Genomic DNA, 23,836 nt, shown 5'->3' on the forward strand with positions numbered 1-23,836 from the left:
CATATTACAATTTATTTATTTATTTATTTCCAGTTTGATTACCGGGGAAGTCCACTGGGTCAGAGTGACCTGTTTTCAGTGGAGGCCCAGGGAGAAAAGCTCTAAGATACATAATACAGATAAGGTACAGAAATACACGGATGTCAGTCTTACATAATATGGAAACAGTTACAAGTAAGTACCTTGAAAATATGCATAACAAGCAGAAAAGCATTGAGTGTGGACTTATTGTTTATACATTTCCTTTAGTCTGCACACTCAGATATTAGGTGAGAAGATGTTTTATATACATACTTTTAAGTAAAATGAGGATACACTATACATGCACAATTTCAGAAAAGAAATTAGTAATGGAAAGCTATATACAATATTTATAATGTTGAACCATAAGAAATAAGCAGCTAATAGAGAAAGGAGAGCAAAGAAAATGCTCGTGGGAGCATAGCTGAAGGAGAGATATTGAGGTTATCGATAGCTACTGTTATTGTATTGATAGTTATTGATAGCTAATGGAGAAGGGAGAGCTTAGAAAATGTTCGTGGGAGCATAGCAGAAGGAGAGTTATTGAGGTCTTAGGAACCTGAGGGGGAAACCCCCAGGAGCATAGCTGAAGAAGAGTTGCTGAGGGCTTAGGAACCAGAGTGGGAAAACCCCCCAGGGGAATGGACTAAGGAAGATTAGGTTGGATGGTGGCAATTGCATTTCCATTTTGTGGCCAGGTGTTTGGTAAGCTGAGTTTTGAAGTTTTCTAAGTTTGGGATGGTTCTTAGAGAGGGAGGAAGGGAATTCCATTTTTTGCCTAGAGAGACAGCGAGGAGAAGTTGGCCTGCTGTACTTTTGGGTTTGGGGATAGCAATTAGGTTTTGATGCTCGCATCTGAGAGTTCTATTGGGGGTGTAATGGGGGAGGATATTAGTTAGCGCTGGACAGTTAGTTGGGTGATACACAAGTCTGTGTGCAGTGGTGAGTTGGAGGAAGTCTAAACAATAAAAAAGGGTTAAAAAATATGAATTACTTTGCAGTGGTTCTCTACACAACATACACACACCTGTACACTTACACTTCAGTTATTAACCTATTGAGTTTACTGAAAGCATACAATACCAGTAAAAGTTTTGAAAGAAAAAATAAACATGTTATCCATTCAGTTAATTTTTTCACAATGCTTCTTTTCAAATTGAAATACAGTCATTACAAAATTCACACAAGCAAGACCAAAAGAAATTGGTTTATTATAATTGGTCTAGCACTTGAACAAAAGGGCTAATCTGATTATAATAAATCCTTTTCCTTTAGTGTGCTCCAGTGTGGATTTCCCCAGGGAGAAACTTAGAAAAGCAGAAACAGGAGAAACTTTGCAAATAAGAAAGAGAGAGAGAGAGAGTGGTTGGGGATAGGGTACTGGACTTATGTGACTGCTGTGTGATCACACATCGGACACAGCAACACTGTAGACCTTTGTTTCCCTTCCTATAGGTCAGGTGGGCTGCACAGCACTCGGCGATCCCCATTCGATCTTTCTTGTGAAATGTTGCAGTCAGTGAGTCAGACACTAACTCTTTTACTAGAATAAATGGACCTTGCTGGGAGTACTAACAGTCATATTTCTGCTTATTTGCACGACAGTACTTACATACTGCACTGAAGCTGAGGTGTGATTACCTTCAGAGACATGCCAGGGATCTTTTTTTTTTCTCCTTTATATGGTTTAGCACATAAAAAAAAGAAAAACTTTTGTAATACAAAAGTCAGTGCGAGGAACAATTTAATACATTTCATAATGCTTTCTTATGGTCTATCACTGCCTATGGATATAGGAAGCACACAAGAACAGCATGGATAGATGATGCCAGTTTAAAAGCATTTTTTTAAAAAACAAAATATCTACAGATCACATATGAAACTATAAATATAAATTAGGTTGTCATCTGTATGCATGGTATTCAGAGGAAAACCTGACACAGTACACTGCAGACAAGGATACTAGTCTTAGGAGTTAAAAAAACTCTATTGCTCTAATGAGTATGCTCTTCCAGGAAATACAGCAACTCGGATTTCCTGCCAAGTGTGTTTGTCTAGGAAGAAATGAGTTAGCATACCCAAGTTATGCATTACAGTGCACTGAATGGCCGCACTCCTCATGAAGCATCACCATATTGACACAAGCCAAAGGGGTGGGCAAGATGCAGTCATCACCATTTGTATAAATGGGGTTGGATACAGTGATTGTGGGCAGTAGTAATACCATACCCATAAAAGGTTATCTGAGGTATACATGGCACCTATGCAGGTGGCTAGGAGGGAAATCAGGGATCACATCCTTTTTCACAATGGAGCTTCCACAACTGAATCTACTGTGTGGCCCTGAAGTATAAGGGCTGGTGTCATCCTGTCTGATAGATGGTATAGCACTTTGACAGCATGTACAGGAACCTGCTGTGACCTTTTCCATGTGTGGAGGCAGAGATGGTTGGCCTCCATGACCTCAAAAATAGCCATGGCTAAGCACTGCACTCAATAGGCCAACAGAGGAAAAGGGTGGCACTGAACTGTGAGGTCGACAGTAGTTGGCCTGATGGGGTGTCTCCACAGAAGAGCTGGAAAAATGTCAGCCAAGAATAAGGAACCATTCACACCTAGGGTCAGAGGCAGCTATAACCGCCAATGATAATGATGCAGTCTATGGAACAGTGTTCACCATTTGTGTACACTTGGCTTGTGACTATTCACACCCAAATCTTTGCACAGTCATGGTGAGCATTTGCAAGTATCCTCATGGATGCAGCAATGGCTGCCAATATAGCCACCATTGTCCTTAGAAGGTGTGTCTATTCCAGGTCCCTAAATACCATATCAACCTACATGTGTTGCAAGATATCCTGCTTTCCCTGCAGAGGCTAAATTTCCTAAAGCTAGCCATGCAGCACACTCAACATCGCTCAAATGGTAAGCATGGTGGCCACCTGTACTGATCTGTACATACATTGAGTAGTACCAAGGGGGAAACACCTAGGTCACAGACTGCATCTACCACATGGAAGATATGAACACCTTGGAGGGAATATAGCTTACTGATGCCATCTGTGGTGGTGACTAATGTGCAGTTTGAGTGGAACTGACACAGACATGATATTCAGAGCCAAACACGTGGGATGCTGGTGGTCCACCCTACCTCTCCACCAAAGTGACAGATGTGTGTGCACCCTCCAGTGTTAGTGTTGCTGACGATGTGACACTGTACCACTGGACTGTATCATGTGCAAGATGCCATCATCACAAACCACATGTGACCAGCTGATGCGGTGCATGTGCTGACCTGTTGTGGTGGAACTTCCATCAATGGAATCTGTGAAAGATTAAGGATAACATACCCCAAACTTAGCACATGTACTGCTACATAATAATTACTTGCACAACCTATGGGCACATACACAGCTTGTGGTGTACCTTGTCACAGTTCCAGCCCTGATGTGACTGGAAAACAGGTATGCATGTGTGCTCTGCTGAACAGTTCATTCACATTACTGTGTCACTGTACAACAATAATGGAACATATTAGTACTAACTAGCTGCATTCCTTGCAGAAACCCGGGCAGCTGTCACCAGCCTGGATCCTACACAGACACCACTATCAGGAAAGAGGGTTCTGTCATCTGCCCTAGACAGACTTACCAGGAATTCCTCCAATTCTATGAGATGCCTCTGTGTTGCTGGCCCACCTCTTGTGCTTAGCCTGTCCCTGGTAATATCCTGTGCCTTGGTCTTGGTCTTGACACACAGTATCAAATGAGTGACACTGGTACACACCTGTGCCACTATATGTATTTTCTTCCAATATTTTCCGCAAGCCGATTTTTTCTAATAGTTACTTGCACATTAACAGTCATCATCCATTTTCACAAAAGAAAAGTCTTGTTTGCAGGCAATTTATTCATTAAGCCCGTATGATTTCTGACCAGGTTATTTATTATTTATTTATTTACATTTGTTGACCAGGAGAGTCCGACTGGACACAGGTCCGTTTTCAGCGGAGGCCCGGGGAGAAAAGCTCCACATTAAGTATTATTTGCATTATACAGTTAAAAAACATAGCATTTAAATATAGACATTATTCCAGTTAAGGACGCAAGACTAGCAGAAAACAGATGCAAAACAACTGTAGAACATAGTACATTTTTAAAATATGGTGACATATACCAAACATGGTTACAAATGTAGTTGAGATTCATCAGTGAACAATTGATACAATCTGTTTTTGAGGTACATAACAGCCATTAGCAGTTGTTGCTACAAGAAGTTAGTATTATGTGGTAGGTAGCTGGGAACATGAGTAGCCAAGCTTGCTAAGAGTAGGTTGTTGATAAGGAGCTGAGAGAGGTAGTGGATAGGGGGAGTGGATGGTATTAGAGGGGAGGTTGCAAGGGCATATCTGGCAAGTTTTGAATTGTGATTTTAGTAAGGATTTAAAGTGGGTGCAAGAAGTTACAGAGGTAATTGAGGATGGGAGGGAGTTCCAGAGTTTGGCTATAGTGCAGGAGAATAATGCTTCTCCAGCAGAGTTAATGTGTCTTGTGACCTGTAGGAGGTTTTTGTAGCTGGATCTTAGTGGTCTCGTGTTTATGTAGGGTTGGAGTAGATTCTGGAGGGATGGGACTTTTAGTGGTTGGTTTATTAGTTTGTGGGCAAGTGCGAGTTGGTACCATTGAAGGAGGTGGGGGAGCTCTAGCCAGCCCAGTTCTGCTAGTGAGAGTCAGTGGTGAGTACGGTAGGAAGCCCCTGTGGCAAATTTGGCAATTTTGTTGTAGCATATTTTCGAGCTAGATCGCACTGTCTAAGGTTAGTAAATATTGGAGAGGCGTAGAGTAGGGTAGAGATAAGATGAGAATTTGCTACCAAAATTTTAGCTGCTTTGGTAAGTAGTTGCTGATTTCTATATAATGCTCCTAGTTTTTTGTGCACTTTTTTAATGGTCATGGAAATGTGAATGTCAAAGTTCAGTTTATTGTCTATTTCTACTCCTAGTAATTTGGCGTGTTCTGTAGGATGGATGGTGGTGTTGTCTTTTGCTGTGATGTTAAAGTGAGAGCTGTCTAGGGTAAGTTTGGTGGGTTGGAAGATTAATAATTTTGTTTTGTTTGGGTTGAGCATTAGTTGGGCATTGGATAACCAAATTTCAATAGAAGAAAATGCTTCCTGTGTGACGTTCTGCAGTTCTGGTAGGGAGTGGGCTGTGCAGATGATGGTTGAGTCATCTGCATATTGTATGAGTGTGCCATGTGTTGTGGCTGAGGCTAGATTATTGGTGAAAACAGAGGAGAGTAGGGGTCCCAGGATGGACCCTTGGGGAACTCCTATGGAGACTGGTAGTTGGGGGGACAGGTTGTCCTGCCAAACAACTGCTTGTTGGTGGTCAGAGAGGTAACTCTGAAACCAGTTGATGACTGGTTGAGAGAAGGATAGGTTATTGAGAAGAGAGATGAGTTGTTTGTGTGGGACCATGTCGAAAGCTTTAGAGAGGTCTAGGAAGGTAGATGAGGAGAGATAACCTGCATTTTTATTTTGTAGGATAGTGTTAGAGAAAGAGAGTAAGGTGGTGCTATGGTTAGGTCGGAAACCATGTTGTGTGTTGGAGAGGAGGTTGTTAGCAAGGAGGTGATCTGAGACTTGAGAATGTATGCATCTCTCTAGTATTTTGAAGAGTGGCGAGAGAATAGCTATGGGGTGGTAATTGGTTAGATCTGTGGAGGGGCCTCCTTTGTGTAGGGGAATTATGTGTGAGACTTTCCATAGTGTAGGAACATAACTTTCTGACAGAGATTTGTTAATCAAGAGTGATACGGGGTAGGCTAGAGCGTCAGCTGCAAGTTGAATATATTCACCTGGGAAGTTGCTTGCTGCTAATCTGGTGGTTTTAAGTTTAGTTAGTAATTGTTTTATTTTGGTGGTAGGAACAGGAGTGAAAGAGAAGCTAGTTGGGTGACTGTTAGTTCTAGTTGATGGTGTGGGTTTATGGGGGGGGGGGTTGCCTAGCTAGTGATAGTACGGTTTGTGTGAAGTGATTGTTAAAAGAGGTAGCAATATTTTCGGAGGAGTGAGTTAAGTTAGGAGTGGGTGTACTTACTTTACCTGGGTGGAGGATGGAGTTTATTGAGGACCAGAATTGTTTGGGGTTATGTTGGGAGGAGGTAAGGGCAAACTGGTAGTATTGGATTTTGTCCTGTTTTATAAGCTTTTTGGTTCTATTGCGTAGTTCTAGGAATTTTTGCCTAGTAGAGGGGGTTTTGGTTTTGCACCAGTTGTCCCACACTTTTTCCCTGTTTTTCATTTCAGACTTTGTGTTTTTTTGTAGCCATGGGGATTGTTGGGCTCTAGTTCGGGAACGTCTTATGGGGGCATGGTAATTAAGGATGCTTAGGAATGTTTTATTAAAGTAGTCTACTGCGTCATCTAGTTTGAGGTATTTTAGAGGTTGCCAGTTACAGTCTTTTAGGGATGAGTTCAATGAGAGAGGGGTGAAGTTAGTTTTTTTGCGTATTTGATGGTAGATGATGGGTTTTGCTTTATAAAGGTGTTTTCTTAGTAAGAAGGTTGGGGAGTGATCACTGAGGCTGTCAGATAAGCAGCCTGCTATATATGACTGGGGGCTCTTATTGACTAGTATCCAATCAAGGGTAGTGTATTTGTTGGAGTTATTTATCCTAGTAGGTGACTGGACTAGTTGGATGAAGCCATGAAGATTTACATTAACCAGAAAAGACTAAAACTGGAAGAAATATTTATTGAAAGGAATTATCCCCATGTCCTTGTAAAAAAGTATCAGCGATTAAATTTTTGCATTTTGGGGGGAAAAATTACTACTTTTAGAACCGGGTGTCATAACATATAACAGTAATTCAGACCCTGTGAGTATTGTCACTAATGACACCCCCCCCCCAGTTCCTCATCGCCACACTCAAGAGATAATAATGTTATCCAAAAGCCAAGTTACACCAGAGCCTTAACTTTACAACATAATTCCAGTTCAAGAATTGTAAAGAGAACAGTTAACCATTATTGGTCAATTCTAACAAGTGACATGTACATTAAGAGTATCCATAGTATGGAACTGGTATTTATTTATAAAAGGGCAAGGAACATCAAAAACATTTTAGAAAAATCAAGCAGTGCAAACTATATTCTTAGGTCACGTAAAGGTACTGTGAAGTGTGGTGCTTGTAACAAGTGCAAGTATATTTTGGAATCAGGCCTGGTAATGTTGAGTAATTCTTTGGACAGTGTTACTTACCCTTTTAGAGGTAACTAACACCAAAGGGGTGGTGTATCTTGCTATGTGCACCATGTGCCCAGTGTTTTATGTTGGGAAAACAGTAAGGAAGTTAAAAAAAAGTGAATTTATGAACATCAACATTATACTGTTGTACATAACAGGAATAGTGCATTATAGAGGCACTCCTTGTGCTGCAAAACTTTCCAACAGTTTTCTTTTACCATTTTGGCAAAAATTAGCCCCAATATTAGAGGTGGGACCTGGCATGACAAATTAGAACTCAGGGAACTTTAGTGGCAACTAAAATTAGATGCCAACCATTCCCCCAGGTATCAATGACCATGTTTCCTTAATTCCTGTCTTAAAACAAAAGGCCGAGAAACTTTAGTTTTTACGTTTTTAATTATGTTCTTATGAATTAGATTTTTAGTAAGCGTGATTTTGTATTATTTTATTAGTCAACATACTGTAGTACATTGTTGTGTTTAAGTGACTTTGCGTTGTAATTACATCAATTTCCACTGGCTAATTAATTATAATGTAATTTAGTCTTATGTGTGTAACTCTACAGTGCATTTTTTCTGATGAAGTCCTGTTTTTTGTACGTTTGGGATGAAAAGCACATTGAAGTAAAATTTTAAGCGCTTAAAATCCAACTGTCATTAAAACGAATAGTGCTGTTCTTTACAAATAAATTCTTTTGGTTTTATCCATTTGGCTTGCTATTTAGACTTCCCTTCTGGAGTTGGGGTTAGATATCTTTTGGTGGAGTTGGGGTTAGATATCTTTTGGTGGAGTTGGGGTTAGATATCTTTTGGTGGAGTACAAGTTTATTTCTTCTGTAACTGTTTACCTCCTTACTACCAGCTTCATTTTTTATTGGTAGCGTCCATAACATGTAGTCATGCACATGGGACTACAATTTTCATCTTTATTCTGCCCTGTAAAGTAGACATGGCCTCTTCAGGTGCTTCTTTCAGCAGGCATCCTCTTTCTCTCCTTGCTGCAAAGGGACTATGGGGTGTATCTGCTGGGGCAGTATGATGTTCCCATATATGAAACTCATGCCTTGCACCGCTTGTAAATGACGCCACTAACATCACCCACTCTTGTGAACAGTGCCAGCTTAGGCACAGTGACCTACCGAGGCACCACCCTGACCTGCTCCAGCGTGGGAGACAGAAGAGAAGACTGAGAGGTGGCCTTCTAGGGTAAATACTGAATACAGAGCTTTTCATGTATTTTCTAAGCATTGTATTTCTCTGTCCTTGCTTTCTTATGTCAAAGACATTACTGCTTGTTTTATATCTTACAATTGCAGAGCTAATAGTGTTAAATCATAAGTCCTGAAGAAGTGGCAGGTTCTCCAAGAGGTGGTTTAATTATAATTCCCAGACACACATCATTTAAAATTTATATTGAAGTGTCATACATGTGTGCACTGGTGTGCTGCATGGTTTACTTTCTCTTTTTGTCCCCTTTCCCTACAGGGTTAGCTTCTGTGCAGGATGAGGTGTTATGTCATGTCAGAGGTGTATAACAAGGCTGCCTTTTTGCCGGTTAGAGCATAATCAAACTGCTATTACACACATTATTTCTTTAACTGTAGTAGTAGTAGTATTTCATGATGAATATATCATAATGTAAATTAAATTCTACAGACATAAAACAAAATGTTTATAAAACAAGACTGCCGCAAAAATACACGGGTATGTGAAATAAAGTTCAAACAAATGCTGTAACCATGTGACTACAAGTACAAACTGTTTTATGTTCACTGCTGTTGAAATAAGGACTGCCTGCATGACTGGAGCAATAAAGAAAAACACCTCGACTGAAAACTAAATTAAATAAGAACCGTTTGTAAAATTTTCTTCTGATGAAGAACTGAATGCTACATATGACACTACACCACTGGAAAAACATAATGATTTCATAAGTAAATATTATTTTAATGCAAATTACTGTAGCAATTGTCATCACATGTCTCAGAATTTACCAAATCAGTTATTTGTCTGCTTGGTTTCTAGGGAACTAATTGTTTTATTGGCAAACTCTGGGACTTTTTATCTGAATATATAAAATTACACATCCCTTGCTTAACTAAGTCTCCTGAAAAAAATATGGCAGCCACGTGAAAACCTGTGGCAAAAGATTATATATTCTTGTAATCTATATATTTAATTATTTTAAGATTTGTGTTCAAGGCTACCTTAATGACTTGATTTATGAACCCTAACACCACTGCAATGGTTTCATTGTTTTAACTGAAAGGAAACAGTTCCTGAGACCTGAGAATAAATTGGTGATTCTATTCATGGTTTATTCAACATAAAACATGCATTTTGCACTTTTCTCAAAATGAAGAAAAAAAAAATAAGGGATGACTGTCAAATTGTGTAAGTGTAAAAACATTATGAAAGAACAAACACAAAAAACAAAACAAACAACAAAAAATGTATGTGATGCACCATATCAGACTACCACAACGTAGTAAAGATACCTTTAAGGAAGTTTACGGTGCCCTTTATTTATTTATTTTTTATCTAAAACTACTTCTAACAGCACTTTAGCCTAGTACTCTTTACAAAGGAGAATAATTTACTGAACGAGCAAATGCTGAAACTCCTTATTTAAGGATTAGTGAATTAATAGATGTAGCTATGATGCATATGAAAAGCTTCAGAACAGTAGTTTAAAAGAAGGCTAGTTAGTTATTGTGTAATGGTAACAAAATACATCCTTGGTGTAGCTAGGTAGCAGGGAGTGAAACAAATACATCTTGCAGCTTTGGGTTTGAGTCTGACAAACTCTTTTTATATACTGTATAACTCTCACCATGTTGATTAGTAAGATAAAACTCATTTATCACAGACAGATGTATTAGAGAAGTTGTTTTCTTAGTTACACAAAGTAGTAAGGCGCACATCTATAATATTCGTACATTCAAAAGGTTGCAAAAATTCAACTGTACTTACTAAACATCGCAATGTAATTGTCAACCGCTTTAATGGGATGTGGGGCCAAAAATCTTCACATTTCCCATGCAAGGTGATATAATATGCACTGTTATTAAGAATTCTAAAATCACCACATCTAACAAAGGGAGTAATTTCATAACAGCAGTATTTCATTTTCTTCTATGCAGCAGAACTGCACTTGACAAACTTAAGAACAGCCAACCCTCACTATGAAATAATGTCTGTCAGCTGAAAGCAGACAACAGTCTATATGCCCACAGAAAGCATTACAAGTTTGATTTTCTTTAACAATCTACATCAATTTCTACCACTGCACCTAGAGTTTACTATTCTGACAAATATTTTTTGAAACTCTCAAGAACAAACACATATGTCATTAACCAACAAATACTTCCGGGGGGATTCTAAATATTGGTCATATGATCCGGAAATTATATCCAACAGTTGCTTTATATTCATTTGAAACCTTTAAATTCACTTTAAGTTGACCAGTTACATTACACTATCATCTCAGAGTCAAGGTAAAAATTAGAACAGCCTTTGTAAAATAAACTCCTAAAACTCAGGCTCACCACTTTCAAAGCACTCAAAATAAAGCTCTGAATTTCTTCTAAATTACACTATTATTTAAAAAAACTCCTGAAAGTCTCTAACAACATAATAAATAACTACTCTATTTTACCCTTCAACTTTCAAGCTATTACTGCCATATTAGCCCATTTCCTGCAGACCACATCTTTACTTTTGTTTACATTTGTCTGTATGCAGTTTCAATAAATCCATGTTCCATCTGCACAATCCAAATCCTTTTTTATTACATTCCACTCTTTGCTTACAAATGCATCACTAATAGCCATATCTGCCACATATCTGATAACGTTTATTTATTTATTTACACTTTGTTGAGTGGGATAGTCCCACTAGGCCAATCTTTTCAGGGGAGACCAGATAGAAGTAGTATATATACTGACTAGCGGAAATTTGGCTATGAAACTGGGGAACTTCCCCTACTCTTTTCGATAAGTGACTTGGGGTCTTTTATATCCACCTGAACTACTAACAACTCAGGCAGAGGGACCCTAGGTATAATGTCTCATCTAAAGAACAGTAGTAGACAGAAGACTGCATAACATTTCCATTCTTTGCTACTACAGCCTACCCAAAACAGTCAACAGTCCAGACAAGCTGTGTAAGGAAGGCATGGAATAATGCCCACAGACATTATAATAGTGAATTTACAGGAAAAAATAAAGTATGAAAACTGACAAATGTTTCCATGGTAGTATATACAATTTAAGTGCCACAGGACTATTTGTTTTACCTGCTCCATCATGCCATCGTTTGATGGTCAATAATAATATAAGGTCACAGCTCTGGTGTAGAGGGGTTTCTACTATGTCTCTATACTCCGAAAGACCACCAGTGGCATGGAACATAGTGTTCCAGTCAGTACAGGAGAGTCAGGCATTCAACTGAGAAGCACATTAAGGCCTAAATCCACCCATGCAAGTGGGGGAGAGATGCAGGCCAATGGACTGTATTAAAATACTGAGAATGCTGCATAGGACACCATAGTGGGAACCAATCGGGGAGGAAGGGAATAGCAGCTAGAAAATGGATGTGATGGAGAAGATCAAGAGGACACCACAAAAGCTGCCCATGCTGGAGGAAATACTGGAGGACACATCTGCAAAAACAGAGAAGGGGAAAATGGTTATGTCAAATTTTGAGTGAACAAGAAAAGCCATGCTAAGCACTGACTGGTCTGAAATGAGAATGAAGATAAGGGCCAAGATGGTAAGGTCAGGCTGAAAAAAGCACAAAGGGAAGAGACTGAAAAAGGCTACAACAGTAATTGAAAGTAAAAGACAGAAAAGACAAAGGTAGGCCAATACTGGAAGCCATGAAGTGGCAACTCATCTGACAGATGTTCTATAAAGTTTAGCCAACATTTTTTTTTTGTGAAAGTGGACTGCTTTAGGTTAACTTACAAAAGCTCTGCAAGACAGGAAACACCTGTGTTGCTAGTATGATGAATACTGTTTTGCACTAGCAATGATGGAAAGTGCAAGGCATTCTGATTTCTTTCATAAGTTACATGCCTAGGAAGAGATATGAAGGTTAAACTACATCTGCACAATCTTATGCAATTCTAGTTTTATTTTCTTACGATTAATTAACATGATTAACGTACAAATCTTATCAAAGAAACTGATTCCGCATGGAAAAAAGTAAATGAGTGCAACAATTCAGATTTGTGAGTGTTATGAGAGGATGCAACTTTTACAGTTTTACATATACAAAGACATGGAAGCAAGGCCTCACATTAGATAAATTATAGAACAACAACAGACTGCCTGGAGATTTGGAAATTTAAAATGTAGAGAGATTGGATTTGCTGAAGGGGATGTTAGTATTTGGTGCAAAAAAGTAAAATATGACTCATGCTGTTAGACTATGGAACAGAAGGGAAAGAAGGGGGTAGGATTGAATATTACGGCTATATGATCATAACTTTAAAATCATACATAATCAACAATACTTGGACAGTGCAGTATGTTTGAGAGGAAAATTGTTAATAAGGGAGTGCCATCAATACCTGACGAATCTAATGAGAAAGCATGAAAAAGCAGCAGATGCGGAAAAAAGGAGGGAGCAGACTTCAGGAATGAAAAGGAAAGTGACAAGGAGGAGGTCATGCAACAGTAAAAGTAGGCAGCTGTTGGAAAGCGATGGTGGTGGTGGGGGGGTCAAAATAAGGATATGTAGAAATCCACAAAAACAAGAATGTATATCATCGGTTTTACTTGAGTGTATAATTCAGAACAAACTTAATTAATATTAATCTCTCTTACTTTTCCTCCTCTTCACCATGTCAAAGGTCAACCCCTTAACCTGGATATTTGCTTCTAGAACTACTGTATTGCTAAACCGTGTATCCATGATTCTTTTCATGCTGTTTCTACAATGTTAGCCTTCAGCAATGATGTATTTTAATGTTTTAGCTAGATGTGCCTTTTGTGTCTTTCATTTTTTGTACTACTGTTATATTAGCATAGTTTGGAGCTTATCTCCCTGGGCCTCTACTGAAAATGGACATGTATCCAGTTAGACTAGCCCGGTCAACAAATGTAAACTAAATAAAACTTCTGTGGAAGTATAAACAAAGGTGTCGGTGCTTGATAAAGGCTGTGTGGGAAGATCTTCATGGTACAGCAGCAAGAGACATAACAGTGAGGATGGCCTTTCTATATGGGGACAAAATGACAGCTTCTTGTGTTATGCCATACTTACCTGCCACGGAAAAGCTGAAGGAGGGGGTTCTGTATGGACTCCATGTTTTTTGGACTACTCTTGTCAGACATAAAAGTGGAAAATGGAAAACCAAATATATTTAATCACAAACTGCTTCTGAAATAGAGAATGCCAAAGTTTATCATGATGGTCTAGCTAAATACATACTTGGTGCAGTAGAAGCTTTATTTGTTTGACTGTTTGTTAACCAGGCAGGGGGAATGACCCAAAGATCCTTTTCGTCCATGATACAAATCAGTGGTAAAACAGTTAGAGGCAATTATAGACTTGATGAACATCTTTTATAACTCAGACATCACAATGTAACCTAGTGCATTAATATCTCTACAGAGTAGATTCAGAATGTTTCCCTGTGGGGAAAACTGTTTCATGGAACATGGCTGAAATCTAATTCAGCTGCAGACACACACAGCTATAACAATTTCAATGTGAACACAGAGATGCATTCAATTTTAGGCTTGCAAAAGGAATTACCAAATGCAGGGAGGGAAACAATGTCCTTGGCCACCACGATCCTAGGGACAGTAAGTTGTATAGCAAGCACCTGCAAGCAGGTCTTCATTATGTGTTTTAAGCGATGCTCACTAAACACAATGGTTCTCCTATTAGGAGTAACATGAGTTCTCCTGAGAAGGGATTCTATGTGAACATTTCTCAAATTTGTTCTAGTGCTGCGGTAGCGTTGTTGCCTCACAGTAAGACGTCCTGTTCGATTCTCAGCGAGAGCGTCTTCTGTGTGGAGACATGCATGAATGGGTGTACCTTCGTTGAAGGTTGTGCGTCAGGGCCGGCAACTCAGCACGTAAAAATCTACTGCCAATCATTAGCGGACCGGAGTTCCGCTGTGGCGACCCCTAACCAGGAAAAGCCGAAAGACACAACAACAAGTTCTAGCTGCAGCACGGTAAGAAGATCAGGGAAATGTGCAGCAGGCCATCCATCAATACATTCAGCCACTAATGGAAGGCCTCCACCTGGTTGTTAATCTGTGGAAGATCCAGGTTCAACAGCTCACACCCACACACATTCTAGTACTTCACTGCATTTGTTTATTCCTGCTGTGAGTACAGCACTGAGTGCTTCTCTGTGCCCAGAATGAATTTGCTATGGCCACGTGTCACTGCAGCTGAAATGAAATGTAATTCAGGCATGTGTCCGGAATGAACTGTCCCCACAGGAGAAATGTCTCACAACCAACAAGCCCAAATTTTTGTAAAGTGCACTTTAGTACAAAGTCAAGATTTGTCAAGCTAACACACAATACGCATTAAAGAGGCAGACTCTTTGGAGTAATGATGAAATATTTTTTTCTGTACTAATCATGTATGCTGTTTTGGATTATGAATTAATGGAGTTTACTTAGAAGGTATATATATACACACACACATTATATATATATATATATATATATATATATATATAGATTCATAGGTAGGTACTAGGCTATCGGCCCAAGGGCCTAAGTACGCCTAGCCAGCAAGATTCCATAGCTTATGCCACCCAAGAAAGTTATTTTCCTGTGCCACTACATAGTACATACCATCTACGGCACATGTCTGAGAATAACCTTTAAAATGTGGCTATGTCAGTTGATTATGCTGGAGCTATAGAAGTACAGGTTGACTTGCTCTGAGAGGGACAGGGGAAGTTACTCAGTGTCTCAAACACCTGCAGGTATAGATTTCACTGAGGTACAAGTCCAACTTACTTTTGACTTGTAAGCAGTTCATTTTGAATGTCTACTGAAATTTGGTTACATTGTTCACCAAAATCTAGAGTGAATGGTGCCTTTCTAGTACTAGGGGACATTAGAAATTAGAACAGAGGCTACAAGAAGTTGCTTTGATGGTATGCATTATGGAGCAACTTATAGGTATAGGACCCTAACAGCACAGAGGTGCATGTAGGCAGGCACTGGTAGACAAAGCTGTGCAGTGATATTTGACTTGAAAGGTCTAGTAAAATAAACCTGGAAATAACTTCACCTTTAGTGTCAGTAAATGTCGTGTCAAAAGATATGGCAAAAGAGCACATATTATAATTACAAAAAAAAAAAGTAAAATCATAAAAAATGGCATTATTAATGATCTACAGACAAAGGTGCACAATCTAAACTTTATGGCTAGTGTGCATCGACCAATACACTAAATATACCAGTACACTGTCTGAAGTGTTTTCTCCCCGGGCCTCTGCTGAAAATGTACCTGGTCCAATCGGAATTTCCCAGGTAACAAATGTAAAATAAATAAAATAAAAGAGACTGTTGGAAACTCCACTGAGAGATATGCAATTCACTTATAAACCAAATGATACAGTCGCAGGCTATTACAGAGAAAATTTAGGAGCAACTAATTTTGTTTCTACCAAGACACCGGTTATTTTAAGCATTGACAAAAATACATAAAGGTGTGGATTCTCCTCCAGGCAGACCATTAGTTTCTCAAATAGGAGGTCCATCAAAAAGAGTTTGAATTACATGTATTATTACAGCCATATGTTAAGAGTTTAAATTCAGATACATGCCATTTTCTTGCAAATGTTAAAAGAAGTTGAGTGGCAAAAGGAGTGTATGTTACAATGGATGTCCATAACTTATATTCTTCTATACAGCATGACTTGGGCCTACGTGTAGTAACAGCTACTTAGAGAACACCACAATGAGTAGGAATGCATTGTCACTTGTAGAATTTTGTTTGAAAATAATTATTTGTATTTTTATGGTGAGTATTCAACACAAATTTGTGGAAGAGCTATGGGTGCAAAGTTTGCACCACGAAAAGATTTGCACATATAAGTTTGAACAGGAAGTGACATACAATATTTGTGCATACGGTATGTGATGTTCTGTCAGACAGTTATGCAGAAGATTTGTTTGTGTGATTAGGAGGAAAAGTAGAAGCATTTGTGGAATTTTATTTACAGAATACAGAATAATAATGCTGGGCTATCTTTTACTTATAATTTAAAAAAATGGGTTACAGAACATCTACATTTTAAAATATTTATAATCAGTGGCAAATATACACTATTCTTTATAGAAAGCAGACAGCAAACTATTCCGTTTTTTATGCCAAAAGTGTACATGCATCACATTTAATTTAATTTGTTTCCAAGGCTGAATTCTTATTGTTCTGAAGAACATGATTTTCAAGACGTTGCTATAGAAATAGTATAAAGTTTACGAAGGGCAGGATTTTGTTTCGGATCTTTTGTATTAGGCCTTAGAGAAAGTACAGTATAAGGCAAACATTACGGATAACAAAACAGGAAGGTGTAGTAGTAGTAAAGATAGTAAATGGAATGATGTATATTTTGTCACACTATATGCTCCCTTTGTGGTAGACATAATACACCTGCTCTAGAAGGCATTTATAATCAAGACATTTTTGAAAGTCATTGACTTAAATGCATTGTTATATAAACTACTAACAGACTAAAGAATTTCATATGAAAATAAGTATAGAAAACCAGCCGGGTGAAGCTTGAGAACTGATGGCCAGCTTGCTTTTCTTGTGGGGAAGACATGGTTTCTTGTGATGTCATAATGGTCTGTACAGAGAGCAGAATTAATGTCCCACAAGCACACCTGCTCATTGGGGGAGATGGCTTAATGTGCTCACATAAATGCATGACTACTCCTCAGGGAGGAAATTAGGGCACATAAAAATCACTGAGGTTAGGACAGATGACAGTGGGTTGGGATTCATCCCCCCCCCCCAGACAGATAACTGCTCCACCTACTGTCTCCCCAGGGTCAAGGGAGTAATCAGATCAATCTAGCTGGGGGATGGAAAGGAGTATAGGCACCAGGCCCTAGCCAGTGATCATACTGGCAAATAATAAAATGAAATAAATATTGAAGGGCAAGGAAGAATAGCAGACAACAGAGAAATGAATAATGGACCATTCACATCTACAGATGAAGTGGAGGCTAGGAAAAAGCCAAGGTGCTGAGACAAGCTAAAAGTTTAAGGGACACCAGTGGAATGGAGTGAAACAAACAAGGCTTGCATGGAAAACACATGAATATTGTGTTAAGTAATACCACATAGAATATGAAGGTGATGCAAACAAATAATGCAAGGAATGAAGCACGTATGGTATGGGTTTGGAACAGAAGGATGAGGGTACCGGAAAGGTTAGAGAAGCAGCTGAAAAACTGCAGAAACAAGACAGACGGGGAAATGAAGACTCTAGTTGGGGTGGAAGAGAGGATTAGACAGTTGTTGAAATAATAAGCTAGAGGTCACCTAGAAGAATGAAAGAATTTTAATTGGATGAAGAGAAAACCGGTAGGCAAACTGCTGGCATGCAACAAAAGGGCAAAGCAGATCATGCAAGCGTGTATGATAAGTATGGAAAGGAGAGTTTACTGCTGGATGTTTTAGAGAATTCTGAGAGGAACTATAAAAAGAGGGCAGGATGAGTGAGAGTAGGCAAGAGAACTGAGAACAAGAAGTACTGAAGCGGGGAAAGGATTAGAGAGACACTAAAAAGTTTAAGGGATAAAAAAATCATGGTATCATAATGGATATCTGATTAACATCTACATGGCATCTAGGTGAGAGAAGCATGTATAAACAGAGGTAAAATTGTTAAAGCATGGCAGTCAGGAAACTTCCCACAGTCAGTGCTCAAGGTTACAACTGTGGTACTGCTGAAAAGGCTGAGAAGGGAAATATTACAGACTATTAACCATGTCACATATAGATACAAAATATCAGTGAAGGTTCTGTCCAAAAGGATGGAGATGTGTTACCGGATAAAGTGGAGAAACAGCATGTTAGTTTGTAAAAGCACATTATCAACAGACCACTGCAGGGTAGTACATCAGCTCTGTAAATTCTTCAGGTGGCTGCGACTTCCTTGATGACTCTGGCCTTGTTTAAGAGAGTTTTTTTTGGTGTATTGGTTATCATATCTGCTTTACACATAGAAGGTCCTAGGTTAAATTCCCAGTGGAGCTACATCATCTAGCAGTTGGCACAGAGGAGTTAACGAGCTACTTAATGTAAAACAGAGTTTGATTGCCTCTGCCTTCACTTGCCTAATGTGTGACATTCAGTGACTCACTCAACCACATACTACTTTGTGGCAACTGGGAATTTGAGCTAGACTCCTTAATGGTCTCCTGGACTGTATGCCTAGTAACTCCCTATGATACAAGATACTGGAGATAATAGGATTTGGACAATTGGACAGAGTGAGTGAAGGCAGTAAATAAGAAGCTGAAGGCAAGAATGTTGGTTATGAGAGGTGAAGTTAAAGAGGGGGATGAACCAGGGCTTTCCATTGTTCCCAATAATGCTTGTCCTGATAATGAACAACAGAAGTATGGAAGCAATAGTGAAGAGGAAAGAAAGTACCCATACGATTTATTCTGCATGTTTGCATGAGTACGTGCTGATGATGAGGAATGTGACAGAGTGCTGACAGTATTTGAAGAATTTAATGAGCAAATAGGCTTACAAATAAGCAGGAAGAAGTTGCTGATGCTGCTTCTCAGAAAGGGGCGGTCTGATTATTACCTGTAGTGAAGAAAAGCCCTGTCAGAAAGGGGCGGTCTGATTACCTGCGGTGAAGAAAAGCCCTGTCAGAAAGGGGCGGTCTGATTATTACCTGCAGTGAAGAAAAGCCCTGTCAGAAAGGGGCGGTCTGATTATTACCTGTAGTGAAGAAAAGCCCTGTCAGAAAGGGGCAGTCTGATTATTACCTGCAGTGAAGAAAAGCCCTGTCAGAAAGGGATGGTCTGATTACTACCTGCAATGAAGAAAAGCCCTGTCAGAAAGGGGCGGTCTGATTATTACCTGCAGTGAAGAAAAGCCCTGTCAGAAAGGGGCGGTCTGATTATTACCTGCAGTGAAGAAAAGCCCTGTCAGAAAGGGGCGGTCTGATTATTACCTGCAGTGAAGAAAAGCCCTGTCAGAAAGGGGAGGTCTGATTATTACCTGTAGTGAAGAAAAGCCCTGTCAGAAAGGGGCGGTCTGATTATTACCTGCAGTGAAGAAAAGCCCTGACAGAAAGGGGCGGTCTGATTATTACCTGCAGTGAAGAAAAGCCCTGTCAGAAAGGGGCGGTCTGATTATTACCTGCAGTGAAGAAAAGCCCTGTCAGAAAGGGGCGGTCTGATTACTACCTGCAATGAAGAAAAGCCCTGTCAGAAAGGGGCGGTCTGATTATTACCTGCAATGAAGAAAAGCCCTGTCAGAAAGGGGCGGTCTGATTATTACCTGCAATGAAGAAAAGCCCTGTCAGAAAGGGGAGGTCTGATTATTACCTGCAGTGAAGAAAAGCCCTGTCAGAAAGGGGCGGTCTGATTATTACCTGTAGTGAAGAAAAGCCCTGTCAGAAGGGAGGTCTGATTATTACCTGCAGTGAAGAAAAGCCCTGTCAGAAAGGGGCGGTCTGATTATTACCTGTAGTGAAGAAAAGCCCTGTCAGAAAGGGGCGGTCTGATTATTACCTGTAGTGAAGAAAAGCCCTGTCAGAAAGGGGCGGTCTGATTATTACCTGTAGTGAAGAAAAGCCCTGTCAGAAAGGCGGTCTGATTATTACCTGCAGTGAAGAAAAGCCCTGTCAGAAAGGGGCGATCTGATTATTACCTGCATTGAAGAAAAGCCCTGTCAGAAAGGGGCGGTCTGATTATTACCTGCAGTGAAGAAAAGCCCTGTCAGAAAGGGGCGGTCTGATTATTACCTGTAGTGAAGAAAAGCCCTGTCAGAAAGGGGCGGTCTGATTATTACCTGCAGTGAAGAAAAGCCCTGTCAGAAAGGGGCGGTCTGATTATTACCTGCAGTGAAGAAAAGCCCTGTCAGAAAGGCGGTCTGATTATTACCTGTAGTGAAGAAAAGCCCTGTCAGAAAGGGGCGGTCTGATTATTACCTGCAGTGAAGAAAAGCCCTGTCAGAAAGGGGAGGTCTGATTATTACCTGCAGTGAAGAAAAGCCCTGTCAGAAAGGGGCGGTCTGATTACTACCTGTAGTGAAGAAAAGCCCTGTCAGAAAGGGGAGGTCTGATTATTACCTGCAGTGAAGAAAAGCCCTGTCAGAAAGGGGCGGTCTGATTACTACCTGCAATGAAGAAAAGCCCTGTCAGAAAAGGGAGGTCTGATTATTACCTGCAGTGAAGAAAAGCCCTGTCAGAAAGGGGCGGTCTGATTATTACCTGTAGTGAAGAAAAGCCCTGTCAGAAAGAGGCGGTCTGATTATTACCTGTAGTGAAGAAAAGCCCTGTCAGAAAGGGGCGGTCTGATTATTACCTGTAGTGAAGAAAAGCCCTGTCAGAAAGGGGCGGTCTGACTATTACCTGCAGTGAAGAAAAGCCCTGTCAGAAAGGGGCGGTCTGATTATTACCTGTAGTGAAGAAAAGCCCTGTCAGAAAGGGGCGGTCTGATTATTACCTGTAGTGAAGAAAAGCCCTGTCAGAAAGGGGCGGTCTGATTATTACCTGTAGTGAAGAAAAGCCCTGTCAGAAAGGGGCGGTCTGATTATTACCTGCAGTGAAGAAAAGCCCTGTCAGAAAGGGGCGATCTGATTATTACCTGCAGTGAAGAAAAGCCCTGTCAGAAAGGGGCGGTCTGATTATTACCTGCAGTGAAGAAAAGCCCTGTCAGAAAGGGGCGGTCTGATTATTGCCTGTAGTGAAGAAAAGCCCTGTCAGAAAGGGGCGGTCTGATTATTACCTGTAGTGAAGAAAAGCCCTGTCAGAAAGGGGCGGTCTGATTATTACCTGCAGTGAAGAAAAGCCCTGTCAGAAAGGGGCGGTCTGATTATTACCTGCAGTGAAGAAAAGCCCTGTCAGAAAGGGGCGGTCTGATTATTACCTGTAGTGAAGAAAAGCCCTGTCAGAAAGGGGAGGTCTGATTATTACCTGCAGTGAAGAAAAGCCCTGTCAGAAAGGGGCGGTCTGATTACTACCTGCAATGAAGAAAAGCCCTGTCAGAAAGGGGAGGTCTGATTATTACCTGCAGTGAAGAAAAGCCCTGTCAGAAAGGGGCGGTCTGATTATTACCTGTAGTGAAGAAAAGCCCTGTCAGAAAGAGGCGGTCTGATTATTACCTGTAGTGAAGAAAAGCCCTGTCAGAAAGGGGCGGTCTGATTATTACCTGTAGTGAAGAAAAGCCCTGTCAGAAAGGGGCGGTCTGATTATTACCTGCAGTGAAGAAAAGCCCTGTCAGAAAGGGGCGATCTGATTATTACCTGCAGTGAAGAAAAGCCCTGTCAGAAAGGGGCGGTCTGATTATTACCTGCAGTGAAGAAAAGCCCTGTCAGAAAGGGGCGGTCTGATTATTACCTGTAGTGAAGAAAAGCCCTGTCAGAAAGGGGCAGTCTGATTATTACCTGTAGTGAAGAAAAGCCCTGTCAGAAAGGGGTGGTCTGATTATTACCTGCAGTGAAGAAAAGCCCTGTCAGAAAGGGGCGGTCTGATTATTACCTGTAGTGAAGAAAAGCCCTGATGTACTTTGAGAAAGTAGAAAGTATCACAGAGCTGAATTACAAAAGTGCATAACTGGACAAAAACCTAGGAAAATGGAACAGACAGATAAACAATGGTAGGGTGCATCATGAGAATCAAGATGATGGAACTACAGAATACGACGGATTTCATATGGTATATTTCAGTGGAATGCAACAGTAAGTGGTTGGAGAAATTCAGAAATCTGATAGATTTTAAGGAAGTGTTGAAGTAATTTAGAGGTGAATATTACATACATGTTACTGATGGAGGGAGAGCAGAGTATACCAGACAGAAGAAGATATAACAGCAGCAAACCTGGTTCAAGTTATGCTGAGTATCAGGTCTAAAGGAGTAGAACAGGTGAAATGAGAGCAAACAATGAATGTGAAAACAGGTATCTGGATGGGTTCAGAAGGAAGTGAGGGAAAAGAAGGCTCACATTTAACAAGGATGAATAATGATAGTTCAGGCAGATGGACAAAGTGATGGAGGTGTTATCTGCAGGAGGTAAAAGGAGTGTGGGGAAATCAATTATTCAGAAAGAGAGGGAAAGGCTGAGAATTATTCAGTGGAGAAGAAAGAATGAATAAAGTTGGAGACATGAGATGCTAGGAACAAAGGAGAAGGATGTCTGTGAAGGAGGCTGTAGGAAGATTTGGGATACAGAATAAGGACAGGTGAAAGCTATACAGATGGGAAAGCAGACACAAAGGGCTGCACTGCATAAAAGAAGAAAGGGGGTTTGGGAAGAAGATTAAAATGACAGCAAGAAAATGCTTGGAAATGTCAAGCAAAATTGTTTTAAAGATATAGAGATTCTAACAAAGTTGGAGGGGAATGAAGGCCATTAAGTAGGTGTGCAAAATATTGAAAGAAGGAAACATTAAAGGAGGAAATGAAAAGGAGAAAACCTTAAAAGTTTTAAGAATGGTAAAAGGAGACACAGAATTATGTGAAAAGTGTTTAAAGCAGTTGCACAAGTCAGGCAGGAAGATTCCCAGACTCCTCCACCAAGACTGAAAAATGAGGTTGAGGATAATGCTTTATACTGAAAACGGGAAACAGGAATAAATGCTCTCACAAAAAAAAATCTGGAAGTGAAAACAAATACTGGAGGAAGTGAAAGAAGGTGTAGTTTGATATATTTGGAAGGAGAATACATGAGACCTGGAAGCAGTGGCTATTAGAAAGAGAAGATGACAAACACGAAAAAGAAGACGATGCCTCATTTGTGGATGGAGATGAAAATGAGAGCTAAAAGTAGGTAAAGAATCTAGGGATAATGAAGGTAGAGATATGGATATGGATGCTCTGAGCTCTATTTCTAGTAGTAGAGGTAAATGGGGAAGAAAGATTCAAAAGTTATGAGGAAGATCATGGCAGACTCTAAATCACAGAAGGACAAAAGTTAGACGAGTAGTCAAGATAAGTAGTGGGAATATAATATTAAGTGAAAGGAGGGTAAGACGCAACAAATGTGAAAATAGTGATTGGGAAGGAGGAAGAGCTGATAACGACAAATAATAGAAATTGGCAAGGTCATGGATGGAGGCAGACAATAATGGGGAACAGAAGACAGCATGCTATTTAGTGAGATGTGCTTAATATTCTTTTTTACTTATTCTGCTTCCACTTAACAGCACTTTTCTGCAGCATCTTCCTTGACAACTTGGCAAACTACTTACCTAATATGCAAATAGCACCACACATCTTTTAAAAGAAAATGTATAGGGTTAAAATGAGGGACTTCTTGGAACCACTCCCTGTTAAAGACTATGGAATTGGTCATTTGTTGCATGCAACCTTTTAAAAAATA

The 23,836-nt window shown here is 39.9% G+C and overlaps 1 protein-coding gene across 4 annotated transcripts in view; it reads right to left on the reverse strand.

Annotated features, from left to right (window-relative positions):
- Positions 1-23,836, reverse strand: part of SSBP2 (single stranded DNA binding protein 2) — a 1,934,337-nt gene that overhangs the window by 156,955 nt on the left and 1,753,546 nt on the right. The gene's annotated exons all lie outside the window — the stretch shown is intronic.

Source organism: Protopterus annectens, chromosome 2.part2, assembly GCF_019279795.1.
Source record: "Protopterus annectens isolate FY-2018-M chromosome 2.part2, PAN1.0, whole genome shotgun sequence".
Lineage (NCBI taxonomy): Eukaryota > Metazoa > Chordata > Ceratodontiformes > Protopteridae > Protopterus > Protopterus annectens.